This window comes from Lagenorhynchus albirostris, chromosome 8 (genome assembly GCF_949774975.1).
Source record: "Lagenorhynchus albirostris chromosome 8, mLagAlb1.1, whole genome shotgun sequence".
NCBI lineage: Eukaryota > Metazoa > Chordata > Mammalia > Artiodactyla > Delphinidae > Lagenorhynchus > Lagenorhynchus albirostris.
Window position 1 is genome coordinate 10,565,869 of NC_083102.1, and position 20,194 is coordinate 10,586,062.

The 20,194-nt window shown below is 39.5% G+C and overlaps 1 protein-coding gene across 4 annotated transcripts in view; it reads left to right on the plus strand.

Moving 5' to 3' along the window:
• Nucleotides 1–20,194, plus strand: part of TPK1 (thiamin pyrophosphokinase 1) — a 334,974-nt gene that overhangs the window by 35,063 nt on the left and 279,717 nt on the right. The gene's annotated exons all lie outside the window — the stretch shown is intronic.

Below are 20,194 nucleotides of genomic sequence, written 5' to 3' on the forward strand. Positions count from 1 at the left end.
AGGACCCACCCGTTAACACCCTCACTTTTAGGGGAGGCCATCTAAGGGGAAGTGAAATGGAAGGGAAATCTGGATTAAAAGGGATTTTAGACACGTATGTGTGGACCGTGTTTGAATTTTCATTTGAATGAACCAAGTATAAAAAGATTTTCCTTTTTCGTACAAGAGGAAATTTGAACACATGGAGTAATTGATATCAAGCAATCATTTAAAAAATTTTTTGGATGTGATGATGATATTGTGGTGGTGTCTTTTAAAAAAAGGACTTATCTCTTAGTTAAGTTAGTTAAGCATGTGGAATTATTTATGGGTGAAATGATACGATGTGTAAGATTTACTTTAACGATGTTGTTTTTGTTGGCCTTTGTGTTAAATAGAATTCTCAAAGGATGTGAACCTCACTTTTTCTTGGAGTAGACATAGAGAATGGACGTGTGGACACAGGGGGAAGGGAAGGGTGTGATGAATTGGGAGATTAGGTTTGACATAAATACACTACCATGTGTAAAAGAGATAGCTAGTGGGAACCTGCTGTATAGCACAGGGAGCTCCGCTCGGTGCTATGTGATGGCCTAGCTGGGTGGGATGGTGGGGGGACTGGGGGGAGGGAGGGAGGTTCAAGAGGGAGGGTGTGTGTGTATGCATATGGCTGATTCACTTCGCTGTGGGGGCAGAAATTAACACAACATTGTAAAGCAATTATACTCCAATGAAAAAAATAGAAGTAAAAATAGGCAAAATGTCTGAACAGACTCCTCATCAAAGGAGATACACAGATGGCAAGTAAGCATATGAAGGCTGCTCTGCATCATATGTCATTGGGGAAACGTAAATTAGAACAACAATTAGATATCACTACACACCTATCAGAATGGCAAGAATCCAAAGCACCGACACCACCAAATGCTGGCAAGGATGTGGAACAACAGGAACTCATTCACTGCCGGTGGGAATGCAAAATGGTGCAGCCACTTTGGAAGATGATTTTGGCAGTTTCTTTCAAAACTAAACATGCTCTTCCCGTATGATTCAGTAATTGCACTCCTGGGTATTTACCCAAAGGAGTTGAAAACTTATATCCACACAGAAATCTGCACAGGCATGTTTATAGCTTTATTCAAAATTGTGAGCTTTCCTGGTGGCGCAGTGGTTGAGAGTCCGCCTGCTGATGCAGGGGACACGGGTTCGTGCCCCGGTCCAGGAAGATCCCACATGCCGCGGAGCGGCTGGGCCCGTGAGCCATGGCCGCTGAGCCTGCGCTCCTCAACAGGAGAGGCCACAACAGTGAGAGGCCCGCGTACCGCAAAAAAAAAAAAAAAAAAGAAAGCAAAATTGTCAAAACTAGGAAGGAACCAAGTTGCCCTTCAATAGGTGAATGGATAAAGTGTGGTACATGCAAACAATGGAATATTATTCAGCAATGAAAAGAAATAAACTTGCAAGCTACAAAAAACGTGGAGGAAATTTGAGTGCATACTGCTAAGTGAAAGAAGCCAATCTGAAAAGGCCACATCCTGTATGATTCCAACTACATGGCATTCTGGAAAAGGTGAAACTATGGAGACAATAAAAAGATCAGTGGTTGCCAAGAATTCAGGGGAATGGGGAGCGGGATGAGTAGGTGGACACTTTCAGGACAATGAAACTATTCTGTATGACAAGGTAAAGGTGGTACAAGACATTATACATTTATCAAAACCCATAGAACTATAAAACAAAGGGTGAAGCCTAACATAAATTATAGACTTTCATTATTAATAATGAATCAATATTGGTTCATCAGTTAAAACAAATGAACTATACTAATGCAAGACATCAGTAATAGGGGAAATTGTAAAGAGGGGTCAAGAAGAGGGCACATATGGAAACTCTTGGTACTTTCTACATTTTTTCTGTAAACCTAAGACTGCTCTAAAAAAATGAAGGTAGTCAAAAGCAACAAATTTCCAGTTATAAGAAATAAGTACTAGGGATGTAATGTACAACATGATAAATATAATTAACAGCTGTATGTTACATATGAAAGTTGTTGAGAGTAAATCCTAAGAGTTCTCATCACAAGGAAGAACATTTTTTTCTATTTCTTTAATTTTGTGTCTATATGAGATGAGGAATGTTTAGTAAACTTGTGGTAAGCATTTCATGACGTATATATGTCAGATCATTATGCTGTACACCTTAAATGTATACAGTACTGTGTCAATTATATCTCAGTAAAACTGGAAGAAAAAAATCTAAAAAAAAATTTATTACTATCCAATAGCCACCTATGTCAGCTGTGTGCAGAAGTTATCGATCATGAACTATGACCTGTCTTTAATATAATTTTGTTTCTTGTTCCTGGGTTTTGTTTATAATGAACTGTTAGAAACTTATGATGAAGATAACTGGCATTTACTGAGACATATTCCATGGCTACACTCATATGCACGTATTTTGACTTGGTAGTTTATGATGTGAACGAAAGTGTCTTGTGCTTTATGGGATAGTTAATATTGTCTTATGGAAGGAAAAAAAATCAGCTATCATTTTCAGGAGTCTTGTTGGCATAGACGTATGTTTTCTACCCATAAGCCTGAATGTGTATTCTTCTGACATATTTACTGTTTCTATAAACCATGGTATTCTTAAACATTTCAGAAATGTGACTTCTATAATATTTATCCTCTGCTGATATATTATTTATAGCATAAACTAGAGTTGTAAGTTCTTAGAAACATTCAGATTGTAGTTGTTTAACTACAAAATTCCCAAGAGACGGTATTTTAGATGCCAATCAGTGCTTTTATTAATTCCTAGAATTTTTTTTTTTTTTTTTTTTTTTGCGGTACGCGGGCCTCTCACTGTTGTGGCCTCTCCCGTTGCGGAGCACAGGCTCTGGATGCGCAGGCTCAGCAGCCATGGCTCACGGGTCCAGCCGCTCCGCGGCATGTGGGATCTTCCCGGACCGGGAAACGAACCTGCGTCCCCTGCATTGGCAGGCGGACTCTCAACCACTGTGCCACCAGGGAAGCCCCTTCCTAGAATTTTTTGAAATTAATCTTTCGTAGTCTATTTTCTAGTGTTCTTCAGCCCTGTATGATTTTACTCTCATTCATTTCATAGCTAAAAGAAAAATATTGGAAATTTGTAAAGTTCAAATGGCATGATATAGGTAATAAAATTGAGCAGCTACAAGTATTGATGATGCTTGTGGGGGAAGGGCTGAGCAGAGGAGGGTAGGATACATTCTTAAGTTTATTAACACTTTCTTAACTTTTTAGAAGTTTTATAAATGGTTATGTGCAACTGATTCTTGTGCCTACAGCCATGGTAATTTACTTTTTCTTTTTTTTAAATATTTATTGCTTTATTTATTTATTTGGTTGCCCTGGGTCTTAGTTGTGGCTCACTGGCTCCTTAGTTGCAGCAGGCAGGCTCCTTAGTTGCGGCACACATGTGGGATCTAGTTCTCTGACCAGGGATCGAACCCGGGGCCCTTGCATTGGGAGCTCCGAGTCTTATCCACTGCGTGCCCCCAGGGAAGTCCCAGTAATTAACTTCTTTTGATGCCGTAAATATCAAAAACTGTGAGCAACCTTAGGCTTTACCGCACTTGCAAGCTAACAAGTCAGCAGCCACAGTTTGGTGTATACTGGTAAAAACCTGAGGCTTTGGGTCCGAGATGAAGGACAATTTATTACTCACAGCAGTAGCCAGAGTGCCAGTTTCCTGGACCTCGTTGCCTAGTGGATGATGGGAAGAGGGTCAGATGACAGCTTTTATGCTGTGGGTTTTAATACAGGGAGGAACCCAGAGCTTATGAATATCCAGTTTTTTTATAATGGGAAGTAAATGCTATGGAAGGAGATATTATCTTTATTTTGCTGGACAGTAAGGAAGCCTGTACTATGCTCTAGAGGAAACACTGTCTCTGTCTTCCAAACTGTCTTGAGAAGACAGTGTGGAGCAAAAATAGTCGATACATCCCTCGCAGGACATATAGAATCATGAGAGGCCCACAGAGAATGACCTTTTGGCAATATCTGTTCTTGATGAATTTGCACAAGAATACCTCACTCCGTTGGCCACTCGGGTTAATCAGAACGACAGACACTCTGACCAGATCTGTTCAATTTACCTCATACAAAATTTAACCAAGGGCATTACCAGTCATACTCCAAGGCAGCAGGATGAGGCCAACCTGAGCTAGACCACTCACTAGTAATAGTCCCAGGGTCAATAAAAATATAGTAAGGTTCATTAAGGCCATATTGGCCAGAGGGTGGCTTGAGTTTTGCCTACTGAACAGAGACACATGTCCATTTCAGCTTCTGCGTAGTTGGTGCTGAGACTGAACAGCTGCAGTAGTTCGGTGGATATGGGAGTTTAACTTAGCGGAGAGCTGCGTGAGCAGTGCCTTTGCTTCAGGTGGCAGAATGGGGGATAAAGTTTACCCTGGAGGAATAGCTGCCACTTTTCATGAAGAGCTGAGATGTACAGTTTCTAGCCGGTCCTTGAATGTTCAATTTCTATTCTTATAGGAGGGTACTGGGCCCTTCCTACCTTGATAGTCATTGGATCCGAGTTGATCCATCCCTCAGTGGAAATATCAAGCCAGAGAGTCGCAAGGTCAGGCACTTAGTTTCAGCAAGACCCCAGAGGCAAGCTGAAAGCTGCTTTTTAGAAGGGAGGCAGTGGGTGACCATGGCACAGAGGTGATGAGTCTAAAACCCCAGGATAGGTCTCTGGTTGGAGGCTGCCGCCCTTTGCTTGATGCTCTAATTGATAAAATCATCAGTCACAGAGGTTATTAGGGTTGAGAGCATGCCACAGCTTGCTGGATGGTTTTCAACAGAGCCTTTTTGTTTGGGCTCAAAGGATACTGGTTTGTAGATTAGCTGATATTAAGCACCACATAGAATGCTCAAGTGTGGCACCTACAGTTTTCAGAACCCAAAGGGTCCAATAAGGTATTGGGCCCCCTTTTGGTGGTAGGGGACCGAAGATCTCCTTGACTGCCAGAGGGACTGATTGTGAATCTGCCTACGTAACGCCAAGAAATTTAACTGGTGAAGGCTCTCAGATATCGTGAGGGTTTACAGGCCGCCTTTGCAGGCAGAGGTATGATAACACCACAGTCAGGACTGGGAGAGTGAGGCTTCTGACTTGGTCGCTAACGGGATCTCTTCTATGGTGAAAACTTTGGATGTCAGAGTAAATCCTAACCACCGCTCCCCGGTGGCAAATAGCCTGAGGAGTTGAGGTTCCCCAGGGTGTGCTTGGTGGCCTTGCATGTGGGTGTGAGTTGGTCTAGGGGCACAGGGGCCTGTGGAATAGAAAAGAAGGTGTTGGTCTCAGTCCGTGGAGAGCTCAGTTAGAGTCTCAGTGGCTGGAAGCATCGGGAGCAACACCTGGATTCAGGCTGCGGTGACCACTCTCGCCTCCAGCTCCGGTTTGCCTTTTCCACTGGCCACATGTGGCTGTTGGTTGTTGAGATCTTGCTTCTCTTCCTGCCCCGGCTGCCTTTGAGTCCTTAATGGAAGGCTGTGATTAGCCTTCTCCTGGGACTCTGTTGTTTCAGCTGGACCACGGCAGGGAGAATAGACAGAGAGCAATTTACATGTTTGACTAGCACTTCTTTACCTGCTGCTTTTTCTCATCTGGATGAATCACCTCCGGCACTTGTGGGACAGGGAAGTACAAGCATTTTGCACAAAATTCCTACTTTATGTTCAGAGGTAGAAGCGACAGCAGTATACGGAAGAGCCCCCTGCAAGGTCTTAGCTTCAGAGGGAGACAGACATTCTGTCTTTCAAGTCTCTTGACTGTACAAGGATCCTTGAAAAGATCATCCAGAACAGAGTCAGTCAGTGCTTCGCTCACAAGATGGACAGAAATGCAAGCCCCTCCTGGAGAACTGTCTCCAGCAGTAAGTGGCACGGATGCCGGTCACTCTCTACTGTGCTTGTGGTTTGGAGTCGTTCTCTCCCTCCTGTTTTATTGTCAATATGATCTTGTCTATTTTATGTCTTCTCAGATTTGCCAGAGTTTTGATGGACTGATGTTATTCTTTAACTTTTTATGTATCAGGGTTGTTACTGCAAAGTGATCCTGAAAAAGGCCCGTTTCCTGAGCTTGTCTGACTGATACACATTCAAATTTCCCTCCCCTTTGGCTTTCAGGAGCCCTGTCTTCTGGCTTCTTTTTCACTCACTGTGGCTTCTTGGTCTTCGCTAACTCCTTTCAACATCTCTCAGTGCAATTCTACAATATTCAGTAGAGGCTTTATGTTTATTCATTTGCAAAGAGGATTGAACATTTATTATATGGCAGTCACCTTCTAGGCCCTGAGGCTACAGCGACAAATGAAACGGGTAAGACTCCCTCCAGCCATGGATCTTCATACTCTGCGAGACATGTGCTGAGTATTACATGTTATTTAATCCTCCCAACTGCTCCATTATCCCCCCTCCTCACTTGAGCTCTGACATCCCATGGTGGGTGGCCCTCTTCACCTTTGGCTCTGATGCCGCAACACCCTTTGCCCCCGAAAAGATACTCACATGTGCACACTTGCCAGGATCTGGCTCATCTGAATTATTCATGAAGAGGAAGACAGTAATAAGTATATGTATTTTTAAAGAGTACCTTACCTCACTTCCTTAATTTGTTTGTCCACTTTGTACACTGTATATAGCATTTTTTAAGGAACACCATCCACAATGTTCCTTAGAAATCAGTGACTCAGTAACCTCTGGAGGCCACACCATGTAGACACTGTGAATGGAAGTTACAGCTAGGTAGTTGTTCTTAGTGTATTTTATTCCCCCTCTATTAATTAAAACAACTACCATATTTAGTGAGATCTTTATATTTTCTTCAAGCCAAAGTGTGATCATCTTCTAGAAATTTTGCATTGTGCTCATGATTCTGGGACATGCCACAATTATTGCAAGAGGTGACAAATCCACTTGAATACCAAACGTTGCCTGTAAACTGAATGGTTGTACATGCACGCCCTTGAGATAAAGTCATTTAAATGTTTCAGTGCTTGGCATTTTTTTGTTATATGACTACGGGGAACTGGTTGGTAGGGGACTGGAAAGAATGACTGTTTCACTGTATATCCTATTGTATCTCTTAATATTAATTCCTAGTGCATTAACTACCTACCCAAAAAATGAAATTGGAAAAAGTCCTTAGGATTTTGATGAATTGGAAACAGTTCTAGGTTACTTCCAAGAGCCTTTGCAACTCTTAGCTCTATTGTTGATTATTCATGTCCAAAGGAAAGGAAAACACACACACTATTATTGTAGAGAGTGGAACTTGTCATAGAATTCGGTATAATCATGCTAAGAAATTGACTACATTTCAAACCTTACATTGTTCTTGGAAGATCTTGAGTATATATTTACAGGATATGTTTAAATATCATGCTTTTAAAAATTTATTCCAGAGTTTTGCAAGTCTGGTCCCACAAAACGCACAGCAAACAAAATGTTTACTTAACAAACAAAAGAAAACGATCTTTTTATATGAACTAGTGAAAGAAACTGGCCCTAGATTCTTGAGTTTACAGATATTTTATGGATTCACATTGTAAATCTGTCTTCAAAGAACAAAATTAAATTCTCTTGGTTCTAATATCTTTACCAAAAATAATAATGAGCACTATAGGTGTTCAATATCAAATGCCAACTGCTTAATGAATTTTGGACAAAGAGGTGAGTGGAATGTAAAAGCAAGTCAAGCCTCACAGTTGGCTGAGTGTGAACAAAATAACTTAGATAATTGAGTATATATTTGCTTTCAAAAAAGATATTAGAGACCTGTTACCAGATTCTCAGGGAAAAAAAACAAACTGCATCTTCATTTCTGCTTAAGGAGTTAATTTTTTTAAATAATATCTTCCCCAAAGAGGAGAAATCTTGAGTTGTATTTTCTCTTAATTTTATTACATTAATTGTTAATATATTTCCTTATGCCTCTTTTCTCTCGTATTCCTACTTCTTTTTTTTATTAGTTATCTATTTTATACATATCAGTGTATATATGTCAATCCGATTTCCCAATTCATCCCACCCCTTCTTCCCCCCTTGGTGTCCATACGTTTGTTCTCTACCTCTATGTTTCTGTTTCTGCCTTGCAAACCGGTTCATCTGTACCATTTTTCTAGATTCCACATACATGCGTTAATACATGATATTATTCTGTTTCTGAGTTAGTTCACTCTGTGTGACAGTCTCTCGGTCCGTCCACATCTCTACAAATGACCCAATTTCATTCCTTTCTATGGCCGAGTAATATTCCATTGTATATATGTACCACATCTTCCTTATCCATTCATCTGTTGATGGGCATTTATGTTGCTTCCATGACCTGGCTATTGTAAATAGTGCTGCAGTGAACATTGGGGTGCATGTGTCTTTTTGAATTATGGTTTCCTCTGGGTATATGCCCAGTAGTGGGATTGCTGGGTCGTATGGTAGTTCTATTTTTAGTTTTTTAAGGAACCTCCATACTGTTCTCCATAGTGGCTGTATCAATTTACATTCCCACCAACAGTGCAAGAGGGTTCCATTTTCTCCACACCCTCTCCAGCATTTGTTGTTTGTAGATTTTCTGATGACGCCCATTCTAACCTCTAGTGTGAGGTGATACCTCATTGTAGTTTTGATTTGCATTTCTCTAATAATTAGTGATGTTGAGCAGCTTTTCGTGTGCCTCTTGGCCATCTGTATGTCGTCTTTGGTCGTATTTCCTACTTCTTTGTCATTTTGCCTTTTACTTTAGGAGGTTTCCGTAATAAATCTGTTACATCTACAATGACATTTGCAAAGACTATTTTGTTGTTTATTTGTTGTATTGAATTTGTTTAACTTGTCAGTCTCCTCTCTCTTTCCTCATTACTTTTTTCCTTCCTCCCTTCCTTGCTTTGGTTATCCTCATAATATCCTCAAATCTCTGAGGGTGTATCTATTAGAGAAGCTCTCATTTTCATCCCTGCATATCATCTTGAGGTGGTTGTTCTGTAATTCATTGATTTTTTTTCTTTAATATTCTTATCCTTAAGTATCTTTGAACTTTTAAAGAGATACATTTAGTAAAGAAAGACTTCCTGGGTTGGTTTAGGCTGGTGTAGATTTCCTTTGTGGTTATATGGGCTATTTTATCCATACAGATTCTTCCTTAAAGGACATCTTCTCAAAGGCAGGCCTCATGACTGGAAATGGATACATTGTAGAGGACAGGTGAATTTTTATTGCCAGTGGTGGAGTCTTTGAGATGGTCCCTATTAAATCTGAGCCCTGAGTGGGGCTCAAGGGTGTAAGAATTTACTCTCTCCTCTACTTCTTTCAAATAAATAGTTTTAAATTTAAATGAATCAATTTTATAATTAATTTTATTGAGATATAATTTTAAATTCAAGACAGTTGGTGGTAGTGATACGTTGAGAAATGGATGGATGTTATTTAACTCTTTAGATTAAGACTAATTTTGGTGAAAAATTTATTTTTAGGATAGATTTGGCCCTGAGGCCACACATGCCAGTCTTATTAGGCTTGTTCTTACCTTTTTATTTTACTTATTTCTCTCACACAACCTTATGTTGATCATCTGTCTCCTGCTAGACTTTGAGATGTCTGAGGGCAGGTACAAGGTTTCTATCTCAGGTGCCTTTGTGCCAAGCTCATAAAAATGCCAAGCACAGTAAAAGACGTGTTGTATAAATAGATAGATGAGAAAACTGAGGCCCAGAAACTGATTTTTAGGAAGTTTACAGATACATGAAAAGTGTTTATTATTTGTTGAGAGCTGCAGATAAAGGTGTCTTTCAGACTTTATGGAGCCCAGGTTCATTAATTATGGCAGAAATGGAACCCAAGTCCAATATTTTATCTGTGGCTACTTCACCTTGCTCTACAAAGGAGAATTAATGGGAAAGTGTAGGAGGGTTGTAATAGGTCACTCTCTTACATTTTGGGGTTAGACTCAGTTCTTCTGTCTCAGTGAGACTTTCCCATTTGGTAGTCAGAGATAAAGATTAGGTCCGTGATTTCTTTTATGTTGCTTCATGGTTCCTAATATACATGTTTATCAACTCCTATGTTTCCCTCCATCTCTCCCTGGTCTGCCCTTCTTTCCCTGGTCTGCCCCAAAAGAAATAATATATTTAACCTGGGGATGAGCCTACACACAGTTTTTCTTTCTGTTCCATAATCAATATGCCTGTTTTGCCATTAAGCCTAATTACTGCATCTTACTCTCTCTGCCATAGATATTACCCCCAATTTTTCAGACTTATTTGAGCTTCTGTTATATGTAGCTTTATCAAGATCTTTTATAGCTATTCTTCAATTTTTCAGTCATAATTACCTCATTAAAATTTCTGACCACAAACTTTTGTGTTTTCTTGTGCTTGATTCATTGTCTACTACTCTTTTTGCCTCTCTCTATAAAAATTGTACAGAAGAAGGAGGAAGTCCTTGCATGTATAACCATGCTCACCATAAAAGTGTTTTATTTTCACTTTCTCCCTCTTATCTAATAGGTGTTAAAGAAAAAAAAATTCCAGCTATTAAAGAAAAATAATAATTCAGTAACACTTGTTAAAGCACAGTAAGGAAGGCTTGATTCAAGGCGGGAGGGATCGTGGTAGTAGGTGTAGGACCACTTCAGTGGGGTCCTGCAGTGGGAGAGAGATTGAACTCAATGGGCAAGTGGGAATTTACGGCCAAGGAGCAGGGTCAGTGGATGGAGAATTCTTAAGAGGAAACATCAGGGGATGAGGGGGGGATTCTGGCCAAGCCAACCTGACAGGATTCTTGCAGAAGGCAGGCCAGGGTGACCAGACATTACCAGGGGGATGGTGGAGGAAGAGGAACCCCATCAGATATTGCACAGGGCAGGTGGCAGTGGGCGGGCGGAGGGTACTTAGCAGGACTCATGCTAAAATTGGACAATGCCGAGATAGACAAAGAGTTAGCTGTAGTTGAAAAAGAGTTCAGGGCAGCCTGTGTAGAGTTTGGTCAATGAGAGAATCTTTGTCTCAGGTGGTGTGCCATTTGCATCTGGAGACCGTTTTTATTTTCTTGCTTGTTTGGATAACTTCAAGTTCTTGTAGGTCTGTTTTGGTTCAAAGCAACATATATATATATACACATATATGTGTATATATATATATACAGATATGTATATATGTGTGTATATACATACACACACATATATAAACACATGTATATAACATATAAACATACATAGTAGTTCTTTTGTATTTGAAGAAAATCAAGGTTGACCTTGAGCTTTATATTAGCTGATGTGTTCTGTTCATTGCTGATTTCAGATACAATGTGCCTTGAGATTAATTGGCCATGTAGTAGTATAGAATAGTATATAAATTAACTATAATATGAAAATCCACGGTAACCATAGTAACTACTGTTACCTACGGTGAGTGTCTACTCAAGTAGTCTATGAAAGTAAAATTATTTTTTTGTTTTCGTGGAAACTTTCTGCATTTGTTGGGCCCCTATGCACTAAGTCATATCTATGTGTGAAGTAACTTGTATCTCCCATGCATTCTTTGCATTTTCTTTATTAAAAAAAATTTAAATATGCAGTCTCTCATGAAATATTATACCCAGGGGTTTAGGAATGACCCATTTTTCCAGTTTATTTGGTACTTTATTTTTTTTAAGTAATTTAATATTTATTTATTTAATTTTTGGCTGCGTTGGGTCTTTGCTGCTGCGTGCAGGCTTTCTCCAGTTGCAGCGAGCGGGGGCCACTCCTTGCTACGGTACACGGACTTCTCATTGCGGTGGCTTCTCCTGTTGCAGAGCACGGGCTCTAGAGCTTGCGGCCTTCAGTAGTTGTGGCACGCAGACTTCAGTAGTTGTGGTTCGCGGGCTGTAGCGCGCAGGCTCAGTAGTTGTGGTGCACAGGCTTAGTTGCTCCGCGGCATGTGGGATCTTCCTGGACCAGGGCTCGAACTCGTGTCCCCTGCACTGGCAGGTGGATTCTTAACCACTGCACCACCAGGGAAGTCCCGGTACTTTATTTTTTTAAAAATAGTTTAAAACATCTCTTTTTGTTGAAAATTTTGTTTTAGATACTATTTTAGATTACTTTTTTTTTAAAAAAGGAAGCCATCTACATACACAGAATTTCGAAGCAAACCAATAGTTATTCTGTGTATTTTTGGTTGATATTTATTGAGCTGGTACTTTGCGCTCCATCTTGTCTAAGGCTCTTTGAAAGAAGCTTAAGACCCTCTGTTCTTGAGAAGCTTTCACTCTTGCATGCCCTCTAGCTTTTCTCTCTTTTTCCATGGGATTTTAGAGACTTACTTTTCTGTCACATTATATAACCTTCCTTAAATTGGGATAACACTCACAATCACTGTCAGCCAGGTGGCCATTCATGACTGAGGTGTATCATTCTTCGGGTCATTGTGATAAAGTCTGGCTTAGATTAGATGAAATATCACTTAAAAAATCAAAATAGTATACTCATTTCATATAATTTGGGAAACAATTTTAAAAGGTTGATAGAAGGAAAAGTACTGACATAAAGAAGAAGCTTTGCTTATATTGGTAATCAGGAAAATTTAAGACCCTGAGACAACAGGACTTTTAAATGCCGAAGTCTCCACCAAAATTGCCCTTTTTCCTTGAGATTCCTTTAATTGCCCCATCTGTTTTCTGCTTCTTCGAAGGTTCATAAGGAAGCCTGTGATTCTGCTGGAAACTCCATAGCTGTTGATAGGTTACTGAGAGTCTCCCACTTAGCCTTTTCTGAGTTTTTTCTAAATCAAACTCCTGGTCTCAAACTTCTTGGGTTTTGCAAGAAGTATAGTACAAGGCAGGAAATCTACAAAGGTATGGAAGGGGCAGCCTAGAGGTTAAGCCCAGAGGCTTGGGTGTGAGAGTCTGGCTTTGTTCTGCCATTTAGTCAGTCTCTTTGCTTCTCAAGCCTTAGTTTTCCCTTTAGCAAAATGGAAAAAGTAATATAGGATTTTTTGGCCATAATTTGTAGCTGTCTGGGAGGAAGAAATTTCCCTCTGTCCTTCTAGGTTCTTCTGGCTGGTCTAAGAATTAAATTGACATGAGACAGATTAACAAAAGTTTAATAGAGAAGAAAAATCAAACAAGTTTAATAACATGTGTACATGGGAGAGATCTAGGAAAACTCACCAAGATGGCTGAAACTCTCATCTCAAATACCATCCTCAACTAAAGACAAAAGAAAGAAATTGTTGAGAGTGGAGAGTAGGTTATGAGAGGTTATCAGGAAACACAGGGAATGTTGTTATTGTAGATTTAGGTCATTGCCGGCTCCATTTCCATCAGTTGGAGTTTTTCCTCTTCCTGGTGCCTCTAGGAAGACACCCTTACAAATGGAGATTTTTCCTTATAAATGTCAGTGTTTCTTCTGAAGGGTTAAGAACTACTTGGTTTTCAGAGGTTTTTCCCTGTGTGCTGTTCCTGAGAAAATGACCAGCTTAAAATAATTCATATGCCAGAGACCTATGTTGGGATGGCAGACTCTATTCCCCTGCATAGGGGTTAAATGAAATAGTGCATATACGATACTTTGATTTGTAACTTGTGTGGTTTTTTATCCTTGTATTCAGTGACCATGTACGGAGCATCTGCTCTGTGCCAGGCACCAACAGTGAATAAGACAAAACTGAGTGTCCTCTTTGAGCTTTTTTCCTAGTGGGGGAGGATCTAAGTACTTGGTACATAATAAGCATTCGGCAACTGTTACCTCATTGTATAAGAAGTTACTGTATAACACAGTTTAACAGTAGAGCTTGCCGTATGATAAAATCATGGCACTTTATTATTCTCTTTGGGCTGACAGTACTTGGGGAAAGGAGAGTTCTAATTACCTCCTCACACATCCCTACAATGGCTCCTGCTTCATCAGGGCTCAATCGAAGGAACTGCCAAGAGTTTCAGATGACAGCTTGCTGTGCCGGCACTTATATTCAGATGCTAATGGGATAAATTCTTTGGCTTTTATACTTGGGAGCAGATTGTATCTGTCTTCTTTAGATTTCATTCATAATCTTATTCACAAGTTCCTTTTAGCTTGTTAGAGAGGTCTGTAATTTTAGGATCATGAGTTGATTAAGAAAAATAATGTTAAGAACTATTTCATTTTAACTTCAGTGTGTCAAGTCTGTAGAAGACATTCACAGTCTTACAGCTATCTGGAATACCTTGACATCGCTCTAAGCAATAACGCCGATAATAGCCATATCATTAAAAAAAAAACCAACCACAACAATTATTTGAGTCTTCAGAATCTCCAGCTGAAATTATCGGGGAAGGGAAAATGGTGATCATTATAACTTAAAATGGCCTAAACTATATTTTATTTTGGGACTGCCATTTCTCTCTCTCTAGGTTTTTCTCCTGCCATTATCCCTGTTAAAAGATAAACGGAGGCACATTAAAATTTGCAAGAGTTTATTTGAGCAGACATTTATTTGCATCAGGCAGCCCCTGATTAGTAGTTAGTGATTGGCTGTTCTTAAATTTCATTTTCTCAGGTGATGGTGTATTTATAGTTGACTCTGGCTTAGGTTTGCATTTGCTTACACAGGCTAAGAAGGCATTAGAGCCATCCCAGTCTCATGACCTCCTTGTTTAACACCTCTTTCCCCCATTCACAGCGTTGGCTACTTTTTTGTGTGTTTGACCCCTTTTGGCATTTGGTATTTTCTCTGCCTGGAATGCCCTACCTCTTCTGCCCAGGGCATTCATACTCACCTTCATGACAGCTGGAGTGCATCTTCTGTGACACCCCAGTCCCCCTGGGGGATTTTTGTTTCCCTTCCTGTGGGATTTCACTGTTTTAGCACATTGGGTTTGGTTTGTTTAATCTGTTGTTCTTTGAACTATTTTGGGACTTATTTTCCTCATTGACCACAAAACATGAGTAGCCTTCTTAATATCATCAGCTCTTTCATGGCATCACAGGGAAATAATGGCTTTTAAATATAAACATTCGTTTCTGTTAGAAACGCCGAGAACAGTATGATCATTCTCTGTTAATACCCTAGTGTCTTTTATCCTGGCATCTTAATTCCATAAACTTCAACTGGTTTATTTATAAACTTCATACAACTCACAAATATTCATGATGTTGGTGTAAAATAATAGGAAGGGTAGCTTAAATACAGGCTTTAATTGCAACCATGAATTGTAAGATGCACCATTTTTAAAGATGCCATTAAAAAGGGGGAAAAATGGCAAACTCTGACACAGTGCAAGGATACCACTGATTCTAAAATACATTTTGAATGCATCCTAAACTGCATTTTAGAAATGCTAAAATGTACAAAAATGTTCATTCTTAAATCAGTGAAATGCGGTCACGTTATACCTTCTAAAAAGATTTAAGAACTCCATTGACGAACAAAATGTAAAATTGGTTTCCATTTGGTTTCCTTTCCTTCGTTTGCCTTTTGGTAGATGTGTATATCTACCAAAATCGTTAATGAGCAGGGAAGTCATCAAATGCCAGATGGCTGGAAGATGGAGGACTGATTGTTCAGAGGATCTGGGCACCCATCAGATTACCTAATCTGCTTTCATAACATTAGACATAACCTACAAATAAACAAAGTAAGAGAATTGCGAGTAGAGAGTTGATTCGTCATGCATGTTCATAGAAGTTTTGAGTAAGTTCTCATCATGTTTGAAAAACTTTGAATTACAAGACATTTTATGAGAAACACTGCAAGTTGCCCTGCAAAAGGATTTGGAGCTAAAACTAACATTGGATGCATATTGAGAAATGAGTTCTTTTGCTTCAGAATCTCATGTGATTGCTCGGTACAAAGGTTAGTTGTAAGAGCATGAAGATTAGTTGCATTTGACTTGATTCAGCAAATACGTCAGGATTCGTCATGTGCTAGGTGGAGATAAGGAAACCCTGGTAATGGTTTGGTTATTCTCCAGGCTTCTGCCAGCTTTTTACATGCTGTACTTTGGCAGCTTGTTGATTGTCTTGTATTAATATTGAAGTCATAGAAGACTATGGGCGTGGCACCAACTCTCCTCCTTTGAGCTAATGTGTAGTGGGATGGGCAGTGGACTCAATGATGAGAGGTCTAAGTCTAGCCTCACCTCAACTTCTGGCAACAATGAACTGTTTAAATCTTAACTATCTCACTGGGCCTTGAGTTCTTTGGATGTTGACTTCTTTTTGATGATGAGGTTAGAAATAATGTATTCACCCTTTTTCCCTTCATGGTCTCGGTCTGTTACTTTTATAATGCCATTGAAATAGAATTCAGTTTGTAGCTGATTTAGAACTGGACCATATACTCCATTAAGTGAGGGGCACGAATATTGAGCCTGCCTTGGTTTGTTCTTTACAGTAAAAAAAAAAAAAAAAAAGTTCCAAGATTGTGTTTCTGTTCATACAGGGTATGGTGACATTAGAAGCAATTTTGTAAGACACAAAGTCTTACAGATTAATTGGGAAGAAATAGACTCACAGACATAGAAAACAAACAGTGGTTACCAAAGGGGAAAGCTGGGTGGGAGAGGGATAAATTAAGCATTTGGGAACATACACACACTACTATGTATACAACAGGTAACCAATAAGGACCTACTATATAGCAGGGAACTATATTCTATAACTTGTTACAACCTATAATGGAAAAGAATCTCAGAAAGAAATATAGATAGATAGATACATAATCTGAAGTACTTTGCTGTACACCTGAAACTAACACAACATTGTAAATCAACTATACTTCAATAAAAATTTAAAAAATAAATTGATAAAAGGTTAATTGGGAAGAAATTTGGAACGCGGTAAAATTATGACGGTTAGGTTTGTGTACAAGTGTGTATGGTTAGTTGTAGGGTACCTATTTTAGTGATACAGGAAACAGCACAGTGAGTGGTTTTTAAAGTTTATGTTAGAAACAGTTATGTCATGACTTCTTTGTGCCAAGACCTAGGTTAAATTTTGAAGAGAAAAGGGATGAGTAAATTATTTTTTCTACTTGCCTAAAGTGTATCCGCTGTTGTTGAGTAAGAAGCATATAACAATTATTAGCAGAAGCAATTAAATATTATGGATTTTAGGTGAGAATGATTAATGAGGGGGAAAGGGAGAGAGGTTGGAAAAAAGAAAGTAAAATACTTTCTCTAAGTTGTGAAAGATAAGAAAGTCCTTGCCAGGGGCAAAAAACTGTGTTTGTTGAGTATTTATTTACTTTGTGTCAGGCACCATACTCAGCTATGTGTTATATCTCCCTGAATCTTCCATACTTGGTGGGCTCAGAGTTGTTAAATCAGTTACTCAGATATCACAAACCACACAGCCAAATAAGTGGGCTTATTAGAATTCTCTAAAGCCCAGCCTACTAGGGATTAGTAATCATGAGGGTTTTGAATGTAAAATAAATGCCAAACTGACTTCACCTAGTTATAATTTCAGAGTAGTCTAGATTAAAAAAGGAAAGAGTATCAGATCCTAGTACCTAAATATCTCTATGTATAGAAATAGATTAACATAAATGTTATGTATAGAAATTGATTATTGATAGCATCATTAGTAAATCATAAATGTGCTGTAAATTTTCAAATGGCTTCATTCTTTGCAAATGTGCTTTCACAGATAATACCTTAATGAAAGTATGAGTTTAGAGGAGCAGTAAGTTGGATAATAATGCTTTACCCCTTCATCAGATTGTTCTTTGAGCCACAAAAATACTGAGTTCACATATCAAAGAATCAGTGACAGAGAGTAGTTTGCTCGTTCACTTACATACACATACAATACTGTCAAATGCCTCCTCTAGCACTGGAGATCTTGCCAAAGATTAAAGGACCATTGGTTTATCCAAATTATGAGCTCCTTGCCATTAACATTATATTGAGCACTTATCGTGTGCCAGGCTGTGAATCTCTTATCCCTGTTGAATGAATGAATGAGTTAAAGTCTTCCTGTGTTTTGATGCTTGCTTGCTCTTTGTCTTCTCCAGTTCCTCTCTAGATCATCTTTACCATAACCCAGCCTGGACCATGGTCATTGCGTTAATTAAAACTCAGTTTCTCTCTACAGAATAGTGAAACCCCAAATACTATTGGCTTAAATAAAATAAGAGTTTAGTTTTTTCTCATATAAAAGAAATCTGGAGCCAGGAATTGAAGTGCTGGGATGGAGGCTTCATAGAATCATCAGGGACCCAGGCTCTTTCAGGCTGTTGCCCTTGTTCTTGGGATCCCAAGTGACTGCTAGACTTTCATTCATTCATCAGTCTTGCTCCAGATGGCAGGATGGAGGAAGAAAAGCAGAAGGAAAGGCCCCCTCCACTTTATGGAGCCCCCATAGAAGTAACATATAAGGCTCTTCTGTGTATCTTCTTGGCCAGAACTTAGTCTTATGACTACATTTTGCTGCAAAGGAGTCCGAGAGATGGTTTTTCACCATTTTGGTAAAAACCAAAACCAAAAAACCCCTCAGGTTTCTGTTGTTAAAGAATGAATATTGTGAGACGATCACTGGTCTCTGCCAGTCATTCACTCTAACGCTGCCTGAAGATGCCTCCTTGCTTCCCTTTACCTCTTGACAAGCGATTTTGCCACTTCTCAAACCAGCTGTCATCACCGTCTTACTTGTTTACACCGATTCCTATTTCTACTCCCAGAGGAGTCTAGATGAGAAAAGGAAAGAACATCAGATCCTAGTACCTAAATATCTTTATGTATATAATTTGTCATGCTGTAGTTGCCAACCCAGAGTATTAGAAGTTATATGACTGGTTTAAACCATCTCTGATTTAACACAATATTTATTGTGTCTTTAAAGGTTTCCTGTGTTATTGTTAAGCCAGAGATCTAAGGTTTAGATTCAATATGAATAAACTAGCAGGCCTGCCCTAAAAAAAAAAAAAAAAAAAGAATTGGTGGGAAAAGTCCTGAATTATAGGCAGATCTGATGTCCTATGCCTGTTAGTTAACCCCAAATGAATTCCTGTTTTTAAACCTGTGGACTGTCAGTTCCTGTAGTCCGTTTCTTACAGCAGTCATTTTAAATGTTCCATTTGACTTCCATATCTTCATTTTGTTTCTTGTTTACTTTCTTATAAATAAATTGACCGTACTCTGCCTCTACCTCAATTGGGTATGTCTCTGTGATAGGTCATCCTGTGCCTGAATCTCAACACCTGTTTTTATCAATAGTATGTAAGCCGTAGGGCAGGGGGGTTCGTGCCCCGGTCCGGGAAGATCCCACGTGCCGCGGAGCGGCTGGGCCCGTGAGCCATGGCCGCTGAGCCTGCGCTTCAGGAGCCTGTGCTCCGCGGCGGGAGGGGCCGCAGCAGTGAGAGGCCCGCGTACCGCAAAAAAACAAAACAAAACAAAAAAACCTGTTAAATGAATAAATAGATCATTTCCCTTCTCTCTCTTACTTCCCTCCTCCTAATTCGAATATAATATTTTCTGTATTTAAAATACCTGCTCCGGGCTTTGCTGCCTTTTTCCCCCATTTCTCACAGTTCAGTTTTTATTTTTTAAGAAGAGGCATCTCTCAGTTTTCTAACTCCTTGTTCTCGTTACTATCTTGAGGCTGCCCCCGTGAATTTTTAGACTTTTCTTTGAGATTTTCCCACCCTCGTTGGCCTTTTCTCATTGTCTAGTCTCTGTGACGTCTCCTTGGCATGCTCTGTTATCGACGGCACATTCTTGGAATTACCTGCTTAGTTCTTTTACCTTTCTGGCTTTTTCTTCTGTATTTCCTTTGTTGACGTCCTTCTGTTCTGTAACGGTGAGCAAAACATGACAATTTTGTGTTCGTAATTTGTTCTTTTCTCTCTCTGCTCTTTCTTTGTAGTATCTCAGCTTGTGTCTGTGCTTTGACCTTTAGCTATCACCTCTGTGTGGATGATCCCCCGATATACATAAATTGCCTTTACTACTTATTTCTCTGTCACTCTAAATACTTCGTGGTGCCTCAATTGAAATTCCTCCGTCATCCTAAACAGCATGTCTAAAATCTGGGATGTTAGTATTTAAGATCAAGTTCAAAAATCTGCATATCACAAAGATTTCTAGGATGACACCAGACCTTACTGACTTTCTAGGCTTTGAACTTCTGCCACATTCATTTAGCTGTTACCCAGCATTCCTCATATCCTTCCTTGTGTTGTACTGTATTGTGGAATAAATCG